The sequence below is a fragment of the Pelodiscus sinensis genome, chromosome 23 (assembly GCF_049634645.1).
Source record: "Pelodiscus sinensis isolate JC-2024 chromosome 23, ASM4963464v1, whole genome shotgun sequence".
Taxonomy (NCBI): Eukaryota; Metazoa; Chordata; order Testudines; family Trionychidae; genus Pelodiscus; species Pelodiscus sinensis.
In genome coordinates, this window is record NC_134733.1 from 939,777 (window position 1) to 959,570 (window position 19,794).

A 19,794-nucleotide genomic window follows, 5' to 3' on the forward strand; every position below is an offset into this window, starting at 1 on the left:
TAGCTCTGTTTCCCGCCTCCCCGCCCCCAGCCAGCACTGCTCCCCTCTCGGCCGGTCCCTCCCCCTCCTCCCACCATGAAGCATGTCTGGTATTTTTTAATGACTACCTGGTAACCCTATGCAGAATGTACAGTTCATGATGCCAGCTGCCAGCTAGACATGGAGCCGTTGATCACTACGCATTGAACCCAACCATCTAGCCAGCCTTCTAGCCGCCTTATACTCCATTCATCCAGGCCATACCTCTGTAACTTGCTGGCAAGAATCTTGTGGGAGTCGGTATCAAAAGCTTTGCTCAAGTCAAGGTATGTCACAAAATCAGGAAATCAGCTTCTCTGACTGTAAAGCACAGACCCTGGCCATCGAGGGAGCCAACAGCCACACCGGGCCCTTGGACAAAGCGGAGGGAGTCCCAGCCCCACGCTCTTGGAAAAACCGGAGCCTGGGATGGAAGGGGTGAGGCTGGAGACAGCCAGGCCTCAGCACCACCCAAAGTGCTCCACATTGCTCCCCGAGTCCTCAAAGTTGCCTGGAATGCTGCACACCATCCCCCGCCCACCAGTCCTCAGAGCCCTCCGGAATGTGCCACACTGCCCCCCCCCCCAGTCCTGGAGCCCTCCGGAATGTGCCACACTGCCCCCCCCAGTCCTGGAGCCCTCCGGAATGTGCCACACTGCCCCCCCCCCCCCCAGTCCTGAGAGCTCTATGGAATGTGCCACACTGCCCCCCCTCCCCCAGTCCTGAGAGCCCTCTGGAATGTGCCACACTGCCCCCCCCCAGTCCTGAGAGCCCTCCGGAATGTGCCACACTGCCCCCCCCCCCAGTCCTGAGAGCTCTATGGAATGTGCCACACTGCCCCCCCTCCCCCAGTCCTGAGAGCCCTCCGGAATGTGCCACACTGCCCCCCCCCCAGTCCTGGAGCCCTCCGGAATGTGCCACACTGCCCCCCCCCAGTCCTGGAGCCCTCCGGAATGTGCCACACTGCCCCCCCCCCCAGTCCTGAGAGCTCTATGGAATGTGCCACACTGCCCCCCCTCCCCCAGTCCTGAGAGTCCTCCGGAATGTGCCACACTGCCCCCCCCAGTCCTGAGAGCCCTCCGGAATGTGCCACACTGCCCCCCCCCCAGTCCTGAGAGCTCTATGGAATGTGCCACACTGCCCCCCCAGTCCTGAGAGCTCTATCGAATGTGCCACACTGCCCCCCCAGTCCTGAGAGCTCTATGGAATGTGCCACACTGCCCCCCCAGTCCTGAGAGCTCTATGGAATGTGCCACACTGCCCCCCACAGTCCTGAGAGCCCTCTGGAATGTGCCACACTGCCCCCCCCCAGTCCTGAGAGCCCTCTGGAATGTGCCACACTGCGCCCCCCAGTCCTGAGAGCCCTCTGGAATGTGCCACACTGCCCCCCCCCCCAGTCCTGAGAGCCCTCTGGAATGTGCCACACTGCCCCCACCAGTCCTGAGAGCCCTCTGGAATGTGCCACACTGCCCCCCCCAGTCCTGAGAGCCCTCCGGAATGTGCCACACTGCCCCCACCCAGTCCTGAGAGCCCTCTGGAATGTGCCACACTGCGCCCCCCAGTCCTGAGAGCTCCATGGAATGTGCCACACTGCGCCCCCCAGTCCTGAGAGCTCTCCGGAATGTGCCACACTGCCCCCCCCCCAGTCCTGAGAGCCCTCCGGATGTGCCACACTGCCCCCCCCCCAGTCCTGAGAGCCCTCTGGAATGTGCCACACTGCCCCCCCCCAGTCCTGAGAGCCCTCCGGAATGTGCCACATCTCCCCCCCCCCCCCCCAGTCCTGAGAGCCCTCCGGAATGTGCCACACTGCCCCCCCAGAGTCCTGAGAGCTCTATGGAATGTGCCACACTGCCCCCCCCCCAGTCCTGAGAGCCCTCCGGATGTGCCACACTGCCCCCCCCAGTCCTGAGAGCCCTCCGGAATGTGCCACACTGCCCCCCCCAGTCCTGAGAGCCCTCCGGATGTGCCACACTGCCCCCCCCAGTCCTGAGAGCCCTCTGGAATGTGCCACACTGCCCCCACCCAGTCCTGAGAGCCCTCTGGAATGTGCCACACTGCCCCCCCAGAGTCCTGAGAGCTCTATGGAATGTGCCACACTGCCCCCCCAGTCCTGAGAGCCCTCCGGAATGTGCCACACTGCCCCCCCAGAGTCCTGAGAGCTCTATGGAATGTGCCACACTGCTCCCCCCCCCCAGTCCTGAGAGCTCTATGGAATGTGCCACACTGCCCCCCCCCAGTCCTGAGAGCTCTATGGAATGTGCCACACTGCCCCCCTCCAGTCCTGAGAGCCCTCCGGAATGTGCCACACTGCCCCCCCCCCCAGTCCTGAGAGCTCTATGGAATGTGCCACACTGCCCCCCCAGTCCTGAGAGCCCTCTGGAATGTGCCACACTGCCCCCCCCAGTCCTGAGAGCCCTCCGGAATGTGCCACACTGCCCCCCCCCCCAGTCCTGAGAGCTCTATGGAATGTGCCACACTGCCCCCCCAGTCCTGAGAGCCCTCCGGAATGTGCCACACTGCGCCCCCCAGTCCTGAGAGCCCTCCGGAATGTGCCACACTGCCCCCCCACAGTCCTGAGAGCCCTCTGGAATGTGCCACACTGCCCCCTCCCAGTCCTGAGAGCCCTCTGGAATGTGCCACACTGCCCCCCCCAGTCCTGAGAGCTCTATGGAATGTGCCACACTGCCCCCCCCCCAGTCCTGAGAGCTCTATGGAATGTGCCACACTGCCCCCCCAGTCCTGAGAGCCCTCTGGAATGTGCCACACTGCCCCCCCAGTCCTGAGAGCCCTCTGGAATGTGCCACACGGCCCCCCCCCAGTTCTGAGAGCTCTATGGAATATGCCACACTGCCCCCCCCCAGTCCTGAGAGCCCTCCGGAATGTGCCACACTGCCCCCCCACAGTCCTGAGAGCCCTCCGGAATGTGCCACACTGCCCCCCCACAGTCCTGAGAGCCCTCCGGAATGTGCCACACTGCCCCCACCCAGTCCTGAGAGCCCTCTGGAATGTGCCACACTGCGCCCCCCAGTCCTGAGAGCTCTATGGAATGTGCCACACTGCCCCCACCCAGTCCTGAGAGCTCTATGGAATGTGCCACACTGCCCCCCCAGTCCTGGGAGCCCTCCGGAATATGCCACACTGCCCCCACTCAGTTCTTTGAGCAGCTCAGAGAGTGCTGTGTGGTGCTTCAGTGGCAATTCAAAGGGCCTGGGGTTCTGGGCCCCTTAGAACTGTTGGACCCCAGGACAGTTGCCCCCTTTGTTGCCTTCCCCATTGGCAGGCGGGCCACTTGAGCGAAAGGAGATTCTCCGTGGGTACACATACATGCTTTCATTGGCCTGTGGGTGTTACGTCAGGGGGAGAAATCACCCCGGCCCTTACAGGTCCTGGCCATGACTAGTATCATCCCCTATAAAGTCTCCTTTTCAAAAAGTGTAAGGAAACCAGTAACTCTGTGTTGCAAAGAGAGAAAACCTGGCACCTGTTTATCTGCAGCTGAATTTCAGCTCCTAATGTTGCCTCAGGTCAAGCAAAGAATCCAAGGTCACGGGACAGAATAAGGGCTCTTGGTTCATCTGTCTGTTTGTCAGAAATTAGGGAGGGAAGAGGTATTGACACCCTAAATAAACCCATCCCATTAAACTGCCCATTGCCAGTTCTTTCCTCCTTCACCAGCCCTAGGGTTAATTCTAATGGAGTTGGGCCAATGCAGACAGGGCTGGCAGCGTTGTTGTGTTTTGGAAGTGGGCTTGGTCCTGCTTGCAGATGTCCCTGCCTGAGTGGTATAAACTCAGAGAGGGGACGGGGCTGCACCTGTGCAGGTTCTGATAGCGCCTGAAGGAAGGAGGCGAGCACACAGGAGCAACCATGTGTTTGAAATATTCTCTGCATGGCAGACCAGGTAAGTGACAATGCAGCATTTCCGTCTCTGGCTTTCCACAGCTGGATGCGTGTGACCAGGCGTATCCGGATCTCAGCTTAGCCCAAAGAAGGGACTGGGAATGTTGCAAAGCTCCTGGGGCAGTTCCTAGAGTTACTGTGAATGGTGCTGCAGATGGGCTGTGGCAGAAGTTACTCCAGGAGTCTGCTGAACAGGTAACATATGTGCACTTGCTGTATAATGGTGCCTATGTAGAACGACAGCAGGGGTCAGCAGTGATCCGAGCACAGGGCTCCTGAATTCTGAGCCTGACTTTGTCTCTGACTTCCCATGTGACCATGGATAAGTGTCTCCCCTTCACTGGGCTTTAGTTTCCCCATCTGTAAAAAGGGGACGCTGCTGCTGACCAGCCTGTGAGGGAATTAGGCAGGTGTTGGACAGACCCGAAGTGTTAGGGCTTATTAACTGCAGAGGAGGCGTTTCCACTGGACTGAAATGTGTGTGCGTGTTTGCCAGATTTGTAACACACTCTGCACACAATACACCCGGGACAGAGAGGCACACAGCGCATACCCACATACATTCTGCACACACACTACCCACCGGTCTGTGCTGTATTCCCCTCTCCATGCCCCTGGAGCACTCAGACCCACCAGAGAGCTTGTCCACATGAGACAGTGCTAGCAGCCTAATGCCAATTGGCTTTTAAACAGACCAGCATGGAAGCAGTGCAGAAGGCAGGGTAACCCTCTTTCCCAAAGGGAAAATGTGACACTGCATGGACTCACCCAAGCCCCTTCCCTGCCTCCCAACAGAGCTGGCCTGAACCGCTCTGTGTGGAGCTGGTCTGGGCCACCCATTCCTGTGGCTGAGACTGGCCCGTGCCACCTGCTGTCTCTGCTTTCCTGAGCTGTTGCTGCTCAGACTCCACCCCCGTCAGCAAAACTGGGTATTTATCCCAGCCGATGACCAGTGGGCAAATGGAACAATGCTGAGTTTTGCCCCCCAAAATCAGGACTCCCAGGATAGGATGTAAAAAGAGGATGTATGGCCACCCTACTTGTCCTACAGGAGGAGGAGCTTATTTTGGTTCTACTTTAACTTGGAATCCTAGGGCTGGAAAAGACCTCAGGAGTCATTAAGTCCAGCCCCCTGCCCAAAGCAGGGCCAACTCCAACTCAGCCATCCCAGCCAGGGCTTTGTCAAGCCAGGACCTCTAAGCTACGTCTATACTGTAGCCTTCTTCCGTAAAGCTTATGCAAATGAAGCGCCGAGTGGAATATCACCATGCTTCATTTGCATAATTAACTAGCAGCTGCTTTTGTGCAAGAGGCTTTTGCGCAAAAAGGAGCTGTGTAGATGGCTCCTGTGGAAACCATTTCATATTTAGCTAGAAGCCGTTTGTATCACAGAAGCCATTTAAGTTGCCTGCTTCTGCACGTACACTAGAAAGCGAACTGACAATCACCGATGTGAGAAAAGCCAGGAGGATGAGCTGTTGGAATGCGTTAATGAACTATTTTGCGCTGAAGCTCCTACTCCCTAATACCTGTTTCTTTCTTTGCTGATAGTAGTTTCTCTTTGAAGTTCGCTTGATTTCTTGCCCTGACGTCAGACTTGTTTGGTTAAGGGTATGAAATACTGGATTGATTGTGTTGAACAGCCTGACTGGGCCCGGTTCTGCCAGGGTCACGTGTGGCTCACTTTGTGCCTTATTGATCAATAAAGCTGTTTGTTAGCCACCTAAACACATAGAAATCTTTTACTTCGACAGCTCCTTTTTGCACAAAAGCCCCCTCTTGTGCAAGAGCCGTTCTTCCTGAAAAAAAAAGTGGAAGAACAGCTCTTGCGCAAGAGGGGGTTTTGCGCAAAAAGCAGCCGCTCATTAATTATGCAAATGAGGCCCAGCGATATTCCACACTTTTTCTTGTGCAAAACAGTGCAGTATAGACATAACTACATCTACACTACGGCTTTTGCTGGAAGAGGCAATGCAAATGAAGCAGGGATTAGCATTTTCATGCACTTAGGGTGGGAAAGTCAGAATCTGAGTTTTTTCAACTTCCTCAAGGGAGGTTCCAAAGAGGATGGAGAGAGGCTGTTCACTGTGGTGGTGGATGGCAGAGCAAGGAGCAATGGTCTCAAGTTGTGGTGGGGGAGGTCTAAGTTGGATATCAGGAAAAACTATTTCCCTAGGAGGGTGGTGAAGCCCTGGGATGGTTCCCTAGGGAGGTGGTGGAATCTCCATCCCTAGAGGTTTTGAAGTCCCGCCTTGACCAAGCCCTGGCTGGGATGATGGAGTTGGGGTTGGTCCTACTTTGGGCAGGGGGCTGGACTCGATGACTCCCGAGGTGTTTTCTAGCCCTGGGATTCTATGATTCTATCCTATTGGGGGGAGGAGGAGAGGGAGCAGGGACTAATGTTTAAAGCCAGGGACCAGGATTCAGGTTTCTGGATTGTGTTCATAACCTTGCTGCCAATCCCTGTGTGATCCGGGGCAAGTAGGTGCTGGGAGAATGGGGATAAAAGTTCAGAAAGAGTCACAATAACAACACATGGTAGGGTGGCCAATGCTGACTGTCCAATCACAGAAACTCAGACACCCTTATCCCCGCCCCCCTGAGATCACACCTTCCCCTGCTCATTTCTTTATACTCCCCCACTGTCACTCACTTCCATCGGGATGAGTGCAGGATCTGTGCGAGGGGCGGGAGGTTTGGACTGTGGGAGGTGACTCTGGGCTGAGAATACAGCAGGGTGTAGGAGAGATGGGGGGAAGTTTGGATTGCAGGAGAGGGTTCAGACAGTAGCATATGGAGACCCCCAGGTTCCTGCTCTCCCCCCACCTAGGGGCCTCAGGGACATGCCAGCTATTTCCAGGAGCTGCACAAAATCTGCTGCGTCCCTGGATGGTTTTCAGTTTGAAATCTCCGAGAGTGGCTGCATCAGCTTCCAGAAATCCAGCCTGACCCCAGGAAAGTCCCAGTGAAACCAGGAGGGTTGATAACCCTAGAGGAAAAGTGCCAAAAGGGAGCGGGGAAGCACAGATTAGCCCCCTGCTATAGTGCAGGTCCAGTGCTGGAGACATACTGAGTGAGTCAGACCAAGCTGGGACCAGAAATCAGTGGAACAAAACTGAGGTGCTGGAAGCCTAATTAGCTGTCAAAACAATGAGGCAATGGGGCTATTCTCCACCGCTCCCTCTTGGAGTGCTTATAAGAAATGGCTGCTGTTGAAAAATTGGGATGCCAATGCCACAATTGCTGATTGGCTGAGGGGAGAGGAGCTGCTGTGTCACAGCATCTCCTGGGACCCTGATGTTCACTGTGACTCATCAGCCTGATCATGGAGATGCCCTCACCAGAGTGGGCCAGTGAGAGGGACCAGGTGACATCACCATGGCTCTGGGATGTGAGACTGTGGCAGGGTCGGCACTACAGACTGACACTGGCAGAACGCTGGTGCAAAATCCCCGCCCGAGTGATGTAGTTACCCCGACCTACCCCCATGTAGCCAGCACCACGTCCCTGGGAGAGCTCTGCTGCTGCCAAGCAGCCATCAGGGAGGGGAGCTCACTGCACCGACAGGAAGGACTCTCCTGTGGGCATAGGACTGTTCATTCAGGGCCATCCCTACCCATACACAAAACACGCAGGGCATCCCAACATTCGGAGCACCACATTGCCCTGAATTTCTTGATGCCCAAGGCAACTGCTTGTTGATTATTGGCTCAGCGCTGGCCTGGCTGTCCCCCAGGGCTCAGTGCCCAACCTCTGTTCACCAGGCGGTGGCAAGTAGCCCTTACAGGCAGGAGGACTTGGATGGAGCAGGAGGCGGCTGGAGAGACGTGGCGCTTTCCCCTTAAGAGTGCCTCTTCTCCCTGCCTGGCTGCATGGCCGCCTGCTGCTCTTGCACCGTCCTCCGGCCCGCGCCTTCCTCTTGGCCATGCTCCAGGTTGCCAGCTCTCTGGGCTTGGACGGGCTGAGGACTGAGAGAGTTGGCCCTTTCCCCACAGCTTCAGCCCCCATCCCATCCCCTGTGTGGAGCAGCCACTCCCCTGGGTGCTGGGCTGTGTAGGGCACCAGAACCAGTAGGGATGGCCCTATCCTCGTTAAAGCACTGCCACGGCACAGTGGACCCAGTGCTGCTTGGTGCTATCCATGAAGACAAGTCCTTTGTCACCATCAGCTCGTGTCCTTTTCGTCCGCTACTTTATTTGTTCTCTTTCCTTTTGCTTTCAATCTACTAAAGGGCTGACTCAGGGTCTGTCTAGACTGCAACCCTCTGTCGGCAGAGGGATGCAGATTAGGCAGGTCGACATTGCAAATGAGGCAGGGATTTAAATATCCCGCGCCTAATTTGCAGGAGGCATAAGGGATCTGTTGAAAAAGTCTGTATTTCTCGACAGATCCCCTCTAGACTGCCGCTTTTTGCTGACAAAGTGCTGAGTTGGCAAAATGTGGTGGCCATTTTAATGCAAATTAGGCACGGGATATTTAAATCCCTGCCTCATTTGCAATGTCGACCTGCCTAATCTGCATCTCTCTGCCGAAAGAGGGTTGCAGTCTAGACACATCCTTAGTGGCCCGGAGTGTAGATATTGCAAAACCGCCAGGAGCCCAAGAACAGACTGAAAGAGCTAGAAGAGATGTCATAAGCAGCCTGACACCAATACTAGTTTGCCAGGTCTCAGGGCAGCTGATAAGGTCACATGCCATTCCTGTGTTTTTCCATCAGTTTTCTCTCCCTTTGTGTGTGTGTGCGTGAGTGTGTCTTGTTTTTTCAGGAAATGGGATCAGATGTTACCAACAGCAACAATAACCCCACCTCCAGCCAGCTCAACAAGCATCTTCTCTGTTTCACAAAAAGCACAGTTATTGCCAGCAGACCTAAGAGACTGTGACTATCTTTCCTTCCCAAGGCTCTCCATAGGTGAAGGAAAGGGGGACACGGGAAACTGTTACAATGAAAGTCTGACTTCCCACTTTACAGGTCAAATGCTTTCCTGTTTTCTGCATCTTTAAGAGAAGGGTGCAGAGCCGCTCAGTGGCGTGTTTGCCATGGTGCTAACCAGGCGAGATCTCTGCCTACCAAACCCCAATCCTCATTTTAACTGTCAGTGTTGGGCAGTGATAGGGCCACGTTGACACCTTGGCCTATTTGGGCCCATTTATGCCACTGAAATTAATACAACAGCAGGTCACATCAGCCCTGTGCCTCAGTTTCCCTCTCTGTCCAGTGGGGACAGTAGCTGCTTTATGAGCGGTGGGTGATGAATGAATGTTTGTCAAATGCTTGGAGGAGTTTGGAGGGAGGATGCTATGAAAGGCTTCAGCATTGTCCACATCCAGAGAATACAGATTTGTTCCAATGCAGGGACTTGTCTTTTTTTTTTCTCAAATAAAGAGAAAACAGGGATGGGTGTTTTCTAGCGTCAAAGGGCTAGAACAAGGGAACCACATGGGGACACCGAGCAGCACCCACTGCCCCTCGAATACGGATACAGGAACGGAAACAGGCCCCACAGTCGCAGGCCCCCCCTCAGCCAGCGTCTGCTCCCTGGTTTTATAAATTGCCATCTTGGCGATAGCCAGCAGGAAGTTGACCAGGAGATCCCACAACTTTGTGGGGCCCAATGCAGGCCCCACAAAGTTGCCTCTGGGATGGTTTGCTATTGCACAGATCAGCTACTCCAACTTCCTTTGCAGGGAAGCTGAAGGGCCGAGGTCACATCTCTTGCCTTGTCAATTTCTTTCTGTAATTTGATTCATTCCCCCTCCCTCTAGATTTGGAGAAATGCTGGTGCCTGGTTGGAATACGAGAAAACAGTGTTTCCCTCGCTCACCTGACCTTCCTTGTAGACTGTTCCAGCGGGAGAAAGGAACTCCTGAACACGTGGCCAGACAGCAAACTCGATGGGCGCCCGCTCCGTGCCTTCCCCTCCAGACTAAGGATGGAGACATACGTGACATTCTGCAGTGATGGGCCCATTTATAGCCCCTGGACTGTCCAAAGCAAAGCAAGCAAGCAGGGCATGTCCTGCATCCCAGCCCACGTCTCAGCTTCACCACGGCCTGGCACTGGAGAATCTGCAGAGGCACCTGAGCCCATCAGGAGCAAGGCTCCTGTCTCCATGCTCCAGCAAGGCCTTTGGAGCTGTGCTAAGAGTGATGCTGCACTTTGGGGGGGTGACTCCAGGGCCTTACAGCGCGCTGCTTGGTGCAGCGTCAAACGCTTTCTGCGGGGCTTAGCCATGTGTGTCTTTGGGCAAGCTGACTGAGAACGGGAAAGAGGAAATGCTCTCAGTGCAAAGCAGAACTGGCTGCAGAACTCACCCTGTGGGATGTTCCTGAGGCTAGTATCATGGTACAACGTGAGAAAGGTTCAGGCCTTTCTGTGGCCAAGAGTGACACCTCCAGGCTACCTGAGGTGGGATAAAGGACAGGGGCCATTAATCTTCATGCTTCATAAACTAAATGCCTGGTGACAATAGGAATAAACTTCCCTCCCGTGTGGTGGCTTGGATCAGATTGGCCAGCGCTTTGCCCCCGGCCAGCAGTTCTTGTGTTAGTGGTGAATGCAAAAATGTGAGTCCTTGGCCCAGTGTGTAGAACAATGGGTGTGTTTGTGTCTTTGCTCCAGAAGCATCCCAAAAGGTCTAACAAAGCAGAGATACTATAGAAATCACCCAGCACTGAAACGCAGCCTCCTCTGGGGAGAAACGTGGCTTAACTGCACAGCAAACCTGTACCAAATACTTCCAGGCAGGAGGGAAAGGGCAGAAAGGGAGAAGCTGGATGATGGGTTCCATAGCAAGAGGCTGGATTGCGCAGGTCCCTACGTGTTCATTCCTAGATTATTGGGTGGAAAGTAGTTTAGAAGTGCGTTAATATTGGACAGCTAAGTCCTGTTCCCACTGCTGCTGGACCCATGGCACCTGTCTAGGGCGTGGCTTGGAGGTTACATGGCTCCTGAGCTTTCTGCCCATCTAAGCCAGGTAACGTAGAGGACTGATGGGAACCATGTCCAGCCAAACTGGGGAGGAGAGAGGCGGCAGAGGGAGGAGCGGTGTGTGGGGAGGGTGGGGTACTGAAGGCTGTGCTGAAATTGTAGGCTAGTGCTTGAAGAGCGTGTGGGCGGGGAGAGGTGTTTCCGGTGCTGCTCGCAGGGTGGGAGGCTGAAGTTCTGTAGGGACACGTGTGGCCTGGCTTAGTCTGGACCAAGGCAGGGTGCACAGTGTTACCTTAGGACGCAGCCTACTCTTTCTCTCGGAGGTGGGTTACGGTGTGTTCTCGCTCGGGTAGTGTGGTGGGGCCTTTCTCTAACTTCTCAGGGCGGGGGAGGACTGGAAATGTAACGCAAGGCAAATGGGGTGAGCTTGTGCCCTCTCCACCTGAGGAAGGAATCTCACCAGTGGGGATTCGCTCATCTTCCGTCACCCAGCTGGGGAGGATGCTGGAGGACTGTTGGGCTGTTATTTAGTGTTACTGGTTGCTGTAGCCATTTGGGCATCCTGCTGCCATCATGCAAACGCTACAGCTGCTAATGCCCCGCTCTGAGCTAACTGAGAAATCCACAGGGAAGCCCTCGCAGCTGGCCCAGGCAGAGGCTCTCCCCACGCTATCCCAGAGAGAGCCTAGCAGCCGGGAGGTCAGCTATGTTCTGGCTCTGCCAGGCAGGCAGGAAGTTCCAGAGCTGAGAACCCCTCCTCAAGAATGCCTGCCCCTAGCCACGCTGAGGGGCTGTTCGTGTGAGTGCCGAAGAGAATCTTTCCCAGGGGAGAGGGAACTGGCCTCAGCTCCTTTGCAGCGGGTTAAAGGTAACAGGCAGGATTCCTGGGCCCCTGACAGACCAGACTGGCCCCAGCTGGCCCCCAAACATGGGTGGAGCCAAGGTGACTGTAACTTTGCCCTGACCCCTTCTTGGGTTGAGCTCAGTAGATCTCAAGCATCTGTACCTGATACCAGAGAGGGTTGGCAAGACCCTGCCAAGAATCCCCGCCCTGGGATATCTATGCTTGATCACGACTCAGCCATGTAGGTTCACACAAATACAGTTTAACTTTATGTATTTGTGGGACAAAACCCTACAGACTGCATCACGGTGCTGGAGTAGGGGACCAACTGAGCCCTGTGACAAGGAGTCCTAACAGATGTGTTGGAGCATAAGCTGATGAAGTGGGTCTTTGCCCATGAAAGCTTCTGCTCCGCTACATCTGTTAGTCTCTGAGGTGCCACAGGACTCCTTGTCGCTTTTGCAGATCCAGACGAACACGGCTCCCTCTCTGATACTTGAGCACATCAAGTCACCACAGGGCTCAAGTATCAGAGGGGGAGCCGTGTTCGTCTGGATCTGCAAAAGCAGCAAGGAGTCCTGTTAAGTACCCAGTGTGGGGGAGGGAGTCCCCTAAAATGAGCGCCGGGCAGGTGGTCAACCTAAGAAGCAGCCCAGCTTTGGCTGCCTTAAATCCTCAATGCATCTTGGGCTGTACCGTGCCCAGCTGCTGGGGCTGTTCTCAGTGCATGTGTGAATAAGGGGTGTCTGTGATCAGTGCTAGTGTGGCTGGCTGCACAGAGCACTGGCCTGCTGGTTGCCCTGGGCAAGGCACGCAGCCTCTCTGCCCGGTTCCCCTGATGGGCTTTGAGAGCTCCGCTACAGAGGGGACGGGCAATTAGATGCTCTTTTTTCCTGCCATGGGCATGTGCAGCTGGCTGGATGCCACTAGGAGTCACTGTTTTACCAGGCATGGTGGTTTGCTTTCCTCAGCCTGGACTCCAGCTGGTGAGAGGCAGCTGTGACAGGACTGTGGTAGCTGTGCTCCAGAAACCCAGCCTGAGCCTGCAGCCAGGCACAAACTGGAGCACCCACGGGACACAGGCCCTAGCCACATACCTGGAGGAGCCTCTGCACAGCCCTCTGGAGCTTATGCCAGAACGGCTGGAATGGTGCATCCTGTAGCTTGCACCTTTCGATGAAAGGGCTCTGGGCTTAGCTCTTTGAAGCACGGGCTTCCTTAGTGTGTGTACAGCAGCTGGCACAGCAGGGCTCCAAGCTGGTTGGAAACCTCTGGGCTAGCGATGAGCAACCTAGGCTTGTGAGTGGCTTCACAAGTGGCCTCCTCCCTCCTCGTGGGCTGCAAAAGTGTCGTGAGCCAGGGCAGTTTGCTAGCGGCGCTTGCGAGCCTGGCGCGCTGGGCCTGGCGCTTGCGGGGGTCGGGGGTCACGGCGCTGGCCGGGACGAAGGGGGGCCGGAAGCAGAGATGGGGGAGGGGCAGTGGCGCTGGCTGGGGGAGATCAGGAAGAGGAACGGGCCGGCGGGAAGCAGAGCTGGGAGGGTGCAGGGGGCCTGGCCGGGGAAGATCAGGAGGGGAAGTGGGGGAGAACTGGCCGGCCAGGAAGAGGGGGGTGAGCCAATTGGCCGGCGGGGAGCGGGACTGACCTGGGCACTTGCTGCCCGTCCCACACAGGCTCCTGGCAACGCACGAGCGAGGAGGCTTCCCCTCCCCCTCACACTCAACCGACTGAGGGTTCCTGGCGGCAATCGCGGCCCCGCCCCCCAGCTGGGATTCCCCGTCCATCCCCCACTCGCCACGGGCTGGCTCCCCTCCCTCCCCGATGGAGAGGACACAGCGACCTCTGAGCTAATCACAGAGCTTCGCAAGCACAACACCAGGCCTGCCAGGCATGTGGTAACTATAAACAGCCTCCGCCCACAACAAAACACAGGCGCCGGGCCCTGCTTGGACACAGCTCCTGGAGAAACTGGCCCTTCCTCCTCCCCGTGCGTCCGGAGCCTTGGGCAAGCACTGCACAGCCACTTTGCACTGCCCTCGCTCTGGAGGGAGGATCGTCCGGGGGGTCCACAGGAGCGTCCTGCATCCTCAGCCATGTGCACAGAGGAGGGTCCCTGCTGACCCTGGGGTCAAGACCAGGAGAACATCCTCCAGGGACTGGCCTGCCTGGAAAGTAGTCACTCCTGACCTACTCTGGTGCTTAGCGTTGACCTCTGACCTCTACCTGCCCCAATCCTGCCAAATGCAAACTCACTGACGTGGCCCATAAAGTCCCACCTGGGCGGCTCCCTTCACTAGCCCTGGTTTGCCAGAGCTGGTTTCCGGGGGGGGGGGGAGCCAAACCTCTGCAGCCCAAACCTTGCTGCGGGGCGTTGCCGAGACAGAAGCGTTAAACAGACAAGCTGGATGTCTCCCAAGCCATGGCCTTTCCCAGTCCTGCCCACGCCTTCCCTCTGCTCCGCATGACCACGGCCCCCTTTCGTTTCCTCGTGTCCCTCCACCCACCCAGACTTCCTCCTGGATCCCCTGCACCGTTTCCTGCCTTAGTGACCCCCGGCTGGGTGTAACGATCAGACACCGGGAGAGCCCGTGGGACCCTAGCGGTTATAAAGTCAAGGCAGCCCTTGCTGGTAACCAGTGTGGCTCCAGCAGAGCGGCTCTGTGCACACACAGCATGGCGGCCTTCCCCACCGCCCCTCCCTGACACCCTGAGCCCCACGTGTGCTCTGCTGCTGAGAGCGACAGGAATGAATTTCCCACTGGCCTGCGGGCTTGGTGCTGGTGACTGGCCTGTCTAAGCCCCTGGCCGTGTGCCATGCCTGCTTGCTGCCCATGGGCAACGGAGCTCAGGGCGACCGACTGGATGGCTGAGCGGCTGGTCGGGGTGATCGAGCTTTTCTCGTCTTCGTGGCTGTCTCCAGGAGAGCTCAGGCTGCCACGGTTTGATGTGTGCGTCATGACAAACCTCTTGCAATGTTCATGGAGTTGTTTGCAGCACCCTGAGATGACGCAGCGTGGCAGGAGGGCTCATGCGCAGCCAGCAAACTCTCTCCATCCCTGCTCCCCTGCTCTGTGGAGGTGGGGGGAGGGGCACCCTGACATCAGCACCCCCCCTTCTTCCCATGCCCTGCACAGCAAGCAGGAGGCTCCCAGGGGGAGGGGCAGCTCCGAGGCAGAGGCAGGAGCGGCACGGCAGTGCGGAGAGGGGCAGCTGACGCGCCGGCACTTGACAGCCTCCTGGCCAAACCGGTCAGGATCCCGTCAGAGGCGCCGAGATCCACCGGGAGATCCCGGTCGAGGGGCTGGGGACCGCTGGTGTAGCAGGAGGCAGAGGCTCTGGGCTTGCCATTCCGCTGCTAGCTCAGCGTGAGACAGGGACTGCACTGAGGTACACGGCGCTGCCCTGGCTTGCACCAGCCGAGGGGCTGCCCACAGCCACGAGCAGAAGCAGGGGGGGGGCCACGGCGGAAGCAGGAAGGAGACAGAAGGAGATGAGTGTTGCTGCAGCAGGCAGCGGGGGCTGGGCAGCGCAGTGGGGGGCACTTCAGGGCGATGGCCTGGGGTGGGGGTTTAGGAAGGCATTAGAGGATGAGCAGCCCTTGATTGTGCTGGTCCAGGGCTACGCAGGGCTCTCTGCCTCCCGTGCCGACCTTGCCAGCTGGTGCAGGGTTGGTGTCTGGGTGGGGGCGTTACTGGCACCCTCCAGCCCTCACTCGGGCGAGAACTAGTGCGGAGTCAGACTCGCTCGGAGCAGGAAGGGGCTGGAAGATTCGGCTCCTGCTGTTTGGGGCTGAGGAGAGGAGAGCCCAAGGCAGTTGTAGGGCGGGATGTGGGAAGCCTGGGCCACAATAGCTTGGGGGGCAGGTAAGGCCCATGGGGGCCCCAGCTGAGCGTGAAGAGTCCCAGACAGCAGGTGGGCTGTGGGTGAGCACTACAGCCTTTGCTTGACTCCGGAGTCGTTAACCCTTCCAGAGCCGCCAGCCTTAGGCTGTTAATGGCTCCTGGAGCTACGCAGGAGGCAACGGGCCTGGCCAGTGCAGCGGGGGGAGGGAGAAGAAGAGCTGGGGCAAGACCCCAGGGAAGGGTAGGGCAGGAGCAGCCCAGCCTGGCAGTGGAGTCAGTGAAATTGGAGCCAGGCCCCGCGTCGCTGGGCAAACAGCCTCACTGCTAATTTTAAACCCCACAAGTGGCAATGGCGATAAAAGCAAACAAAGGGCTGCCAAGGCCCCAGCTTCGCCCTTGAAAGAGCCAGTGAAAGTCCCTGCAGCCTCCCAGCCGGGGTCTGACACGCCCAGGGCCCCCGCCCGGGAGGTGCCAGTGCCAGCACCATCCGAACTCTGCCTTGCTGGGAGCCGGGAGAGACTCGCCCTCCCTGCAAAGTGAATCTGGATCCACGTGCCCCCTAGCAGCTGTCTTCAAGACACCCCTGTCTTCGACGGGCCCAGGGGGACAGCAAGCAGGGGCTGTTCCTGCCTGTGACAGGGGGCTGCTCAGCCCGGCCATGGCAGGGGACTAGTGTTCCAGCCCAGCACCCCTCCCTAATTGGTAAACCACTTTAACTTCATCTTTAACAGGTTAACCAGTTACATGGGATTTTACGTTCCTATTAGCTGGGCCTGAGCTTTGCTGGTCGCAGGCCCTGTCAGTCCTGGGGATTTCAGCCAGCCCCTAGTGTAAACCGACAAAGCTGCTCCATGCTGTGGTTTACACTGATGCTCTGGGCCTGGCTTGAAAACACATTGGCCTGTGTACAGCAGGGCTTTGGGTAGTGCCTGACTTCTTGGCTGGCACCCCATGGAGCTTGGGGAACCTCCACAGCTAAAAGCATGAGCTGCTACAGCCAGAGCTAAACATCGCTCACTGGGGCTGCCCTGGGCTCATCCACGGGACACGGGCTTGGGGGATGTAACAGACTCACCAGCGGGTAACATTTACACTGATACGGAAGTGTCAGAAGCTGAAACTGCAGAAAAGCTTTGGTGTGGACAAAGCCTGAGTCAGAGTGAGGCATGTGTGTTTTGTGTGTGTGTGTGTGTGCGTATGTCTATGTGCATGCATGTGCATGCACAAGTGTATGTGTGTGCACATAAGCATGTGTATGTGTGCACGTGTATATGTGCATGTGCATGTATGTACATACATACGAGTGTATGCATGTGTGTCCACTCATGTTTATGAATGTGTGTGCATGCGCATGCATATTTGTTTACATGCATACGCGTGTGTGCATGTGTGTGTTTGTGCGTGTGTGTGTGTGTATGTGCGTAGTGTATTTTCATGTGTGTACGTGTGTGTGCATGCGTGCTGAATGCAGACCAGGTTTGGGCGCAGCCAGTCCCAGCCTGCCTAACCCGCAGCTGCCTGAGGTTTGTGTGCCTGGCTGTGGGCTCATCAAACCCAGAACTTTGCACCCAGAGCTGATTCTCTTAATCGGGAAACTCACTTCATTTTGCGTGGCAGGAGTTTGTAACCTAGCTCACCCAATCAGAGACTAAGAACAACACTGCCGGAGTCAGGTGACCAATCACAAAGCTTGCGCAGTTTCTGCCCCTACTCAACGTGTTTCCACAGCACAAAACACACCTTGCAGCTGGCAGCGATTGACTCCTCTGCCCAGTCTCAGCTTGATGGGGCCATGGGGAACTGAACTCCCTGCTGAGGGGCAGAGGGGTCCCTGCAGTGCGGGGCCGGTTGGCAAGGGGCGTGGGAAGCAGGGTTGACAGATGGTTTAACCAAAAATACTGACCCCCCCCCCCCAAAAAAACACCAGGGAAAAAATTCTGTTGATAAAAAAGGGGGGGAGACCAAAGTTGCTGAGCAAAAAGAAAAGGACCCCGAGAGTAGGGAATGGCCCCTCTAGCCCCCCTCCCTTTCTAGGAGGGGCGTTTAGTCCCCCTTCCCCACCTCTCTGAGTAAAACCTCCTGCTCAGATGGTGGCAGCAGCCAGGGCCCTGGCCCCTGGGGTGAGTGCGGCTGCTCACAAGGCTGAACGTGCCAGTGGCTCACTGTTCTAGCCCACCTGGCTGCTCCTGGGCTGGGTGTCCTCTTACATTAGGGGCTGGCTGCTTCCCTGGCTCCTTGTCCAGCCCTGCAAACTGAGCCCCGTCTGCCTTCCTCCTGGGAGCAGCCCAGCCACGTGCAGTACAAACGAGGGGCTGGCAGGTTTACAGTGGGCTCATGGCCCAACCCAAAGAGCATTCCACAGGCCGGAGCCCATGCAGGGATGTTAATAGTTTCTCTTCCTTCTCCGTTACCGGGGCAGCCCCCTCTTGATGTTCAGGAGCCCTGTTCTCTTGTAGCCCTGGCAGAGCTCAGCGGGGTGGGTCTGGAGCCCCCTCAGAAACGTGGCGATTCACCATGTTCCTTACACCCCGGATGCTACGGTCTGACACTGGCTCACCGGGAATCATTCAGCCGTGGGCTGGGGAAGCGGGTTTATCTGGCATGTGGGGACCTCTCACAGGAGCCTGGCAGGCAGGACAAACCCCAGACCTGCATTGGCTCCAGTGTCCCTCTCTGGGCCGGGCCAAAGCTGAGCTCCTGTGAGAGGATATAGACTGTTCAGGGTATAGACTGAGAGGGTATAGACTGTTCAGGGTATAGACTGAGAGGGTATAGACTGTTCAGGAACAACAGGCAGGGGAGAAAAGGAGGAGGAGTTGCACTATATGTAAGAGAGCACTACGATTGATCTGAACTACAGTATAAAGAGGGAGAAAAACCTGTTGAGAGTCTATGGGTTAAGTTTAAAGGAGCAAACAACAGCAGTGATGTTGTGGTTGGTGTCTGCTACAGGCCACCGAATCAGGTGGATGAGGTAGATGAGGTTTTCTTCGGACAACTGAGAGAAACTTCCAGATCACAGGCCTTGGTTCTCGTGGGGGACTTTAATCACCCTGACATCTGTTGGGAAACCAATACGGCAGTACACAGGCAATCCAGGAAGTTTCTGGAGAGTGTTGGGGATAACTTCTTGACACATGTGCTGAAGGATCCGACCAGGGGCCGTGCGCAGCTTGACCTTCTGCTCACAAACAGGGAGGAACTAATAGGGGAAGTGGAGGTGAGTGACAACCTGGGAAGCAGTGATCATGAGATGGTAGATTTCAGGATCCTGACAAAAGGAAGAGAAGAGAGTAGTAAAATACACACCTTGGACTTCAAAAAAGCAGATTTTGACTCCCTCCGAGATCTGATGGGCAGAATCCCATGGGATGCTAACATGAAGGGGAAAGGAGTCCAGGACAGCTGCCAGTATTTTAAAGAAGCCTTATTGAAGGCACAGAAAGAAACCATCCCGACGCGTAGCAAGAGAGGCAAACATGGTAGGAGACCGGACTGGCTTACAGGGGAAATCCTTGGTGAACTTAAGCACAAAAAGGAAGCTTACAAAGAGTGGAAACTTGGACAAATGACCAGGGAGGAGTTTAAAGGTATAGCTCGAGAATGCCGGGGGGTTATCAGGAAGGCGAACGCGCAAATGGAATTGCGACTGGCTAAGTATGTGAAGGATAACGAGAGGTTTCTACAGGCATGTTAACAAGAAGAAAGTGATCAGAGAGGGTGTGCGGCCCCTAATGGATGAAGGAGGTAACCTAGGGTATGTCTACACTACAATGTTAGTTTGAACTAACGGACGTTAATTCGAACTAACATTCATAGGCGCTACACTAGCACTCCGCTAGTTCGAATTTGAATCGAACTAGCGGAGCGCTTAGTTCGAACTAGGAAAACCTCATTTTACGAGGATTAAGCCTAGTTTGAACTTACTAGTTCGAATTAAGGGGTGTGTAGCCCCTTAATTCAAACTAGTGGGAGGCTAGCCCTCCCCAGGTTTCCCTGGTGGCCACTCTGGCCAACACCAGGGAAACTCGTCTGCCCCCCCTCCCGGCCCCGGACCCCTTAAAGGGGCACGGGCTGGCTACGGTGCCCGTGCCAGGTGCAAGCCTGCCAGCACCCAGCTAGCAGACCCTGCACCTGGCACGGCACAGAGCCACCCACCCGATGTCCCCCAGCCCACCCCCTCTTCCCAGGACCAGGCTGGCGGCTCCCGGGAGATTGCCCTGGACCGCAAGAGGCGGACACCTTCCTGGGCTAGTGCGGA

The 19,794-nt window shown here is 56.5% G+C and overlaps 1 non-coding gene across 1 annotated transcript; it reads left to right on the plus strand.

Moving 5' to 3' along the window:
- Nucleotides 1-128: 128 nt before the first annotated feature.
- LOC112544206 (uncharacterized) lies at nt 129-9,825 on the plus strand. The gene is made up of 3 exons (XR_012897302.1): nt 129-305; nt 3,961-4,113; nt 9,685-9,825. It is a non-coding gene; the product is annotated as an uncharacterized LOC112544206 (transcript).
- Nucleotides 9,826-19,794: the final 9,969 nt, after the last annotated feature.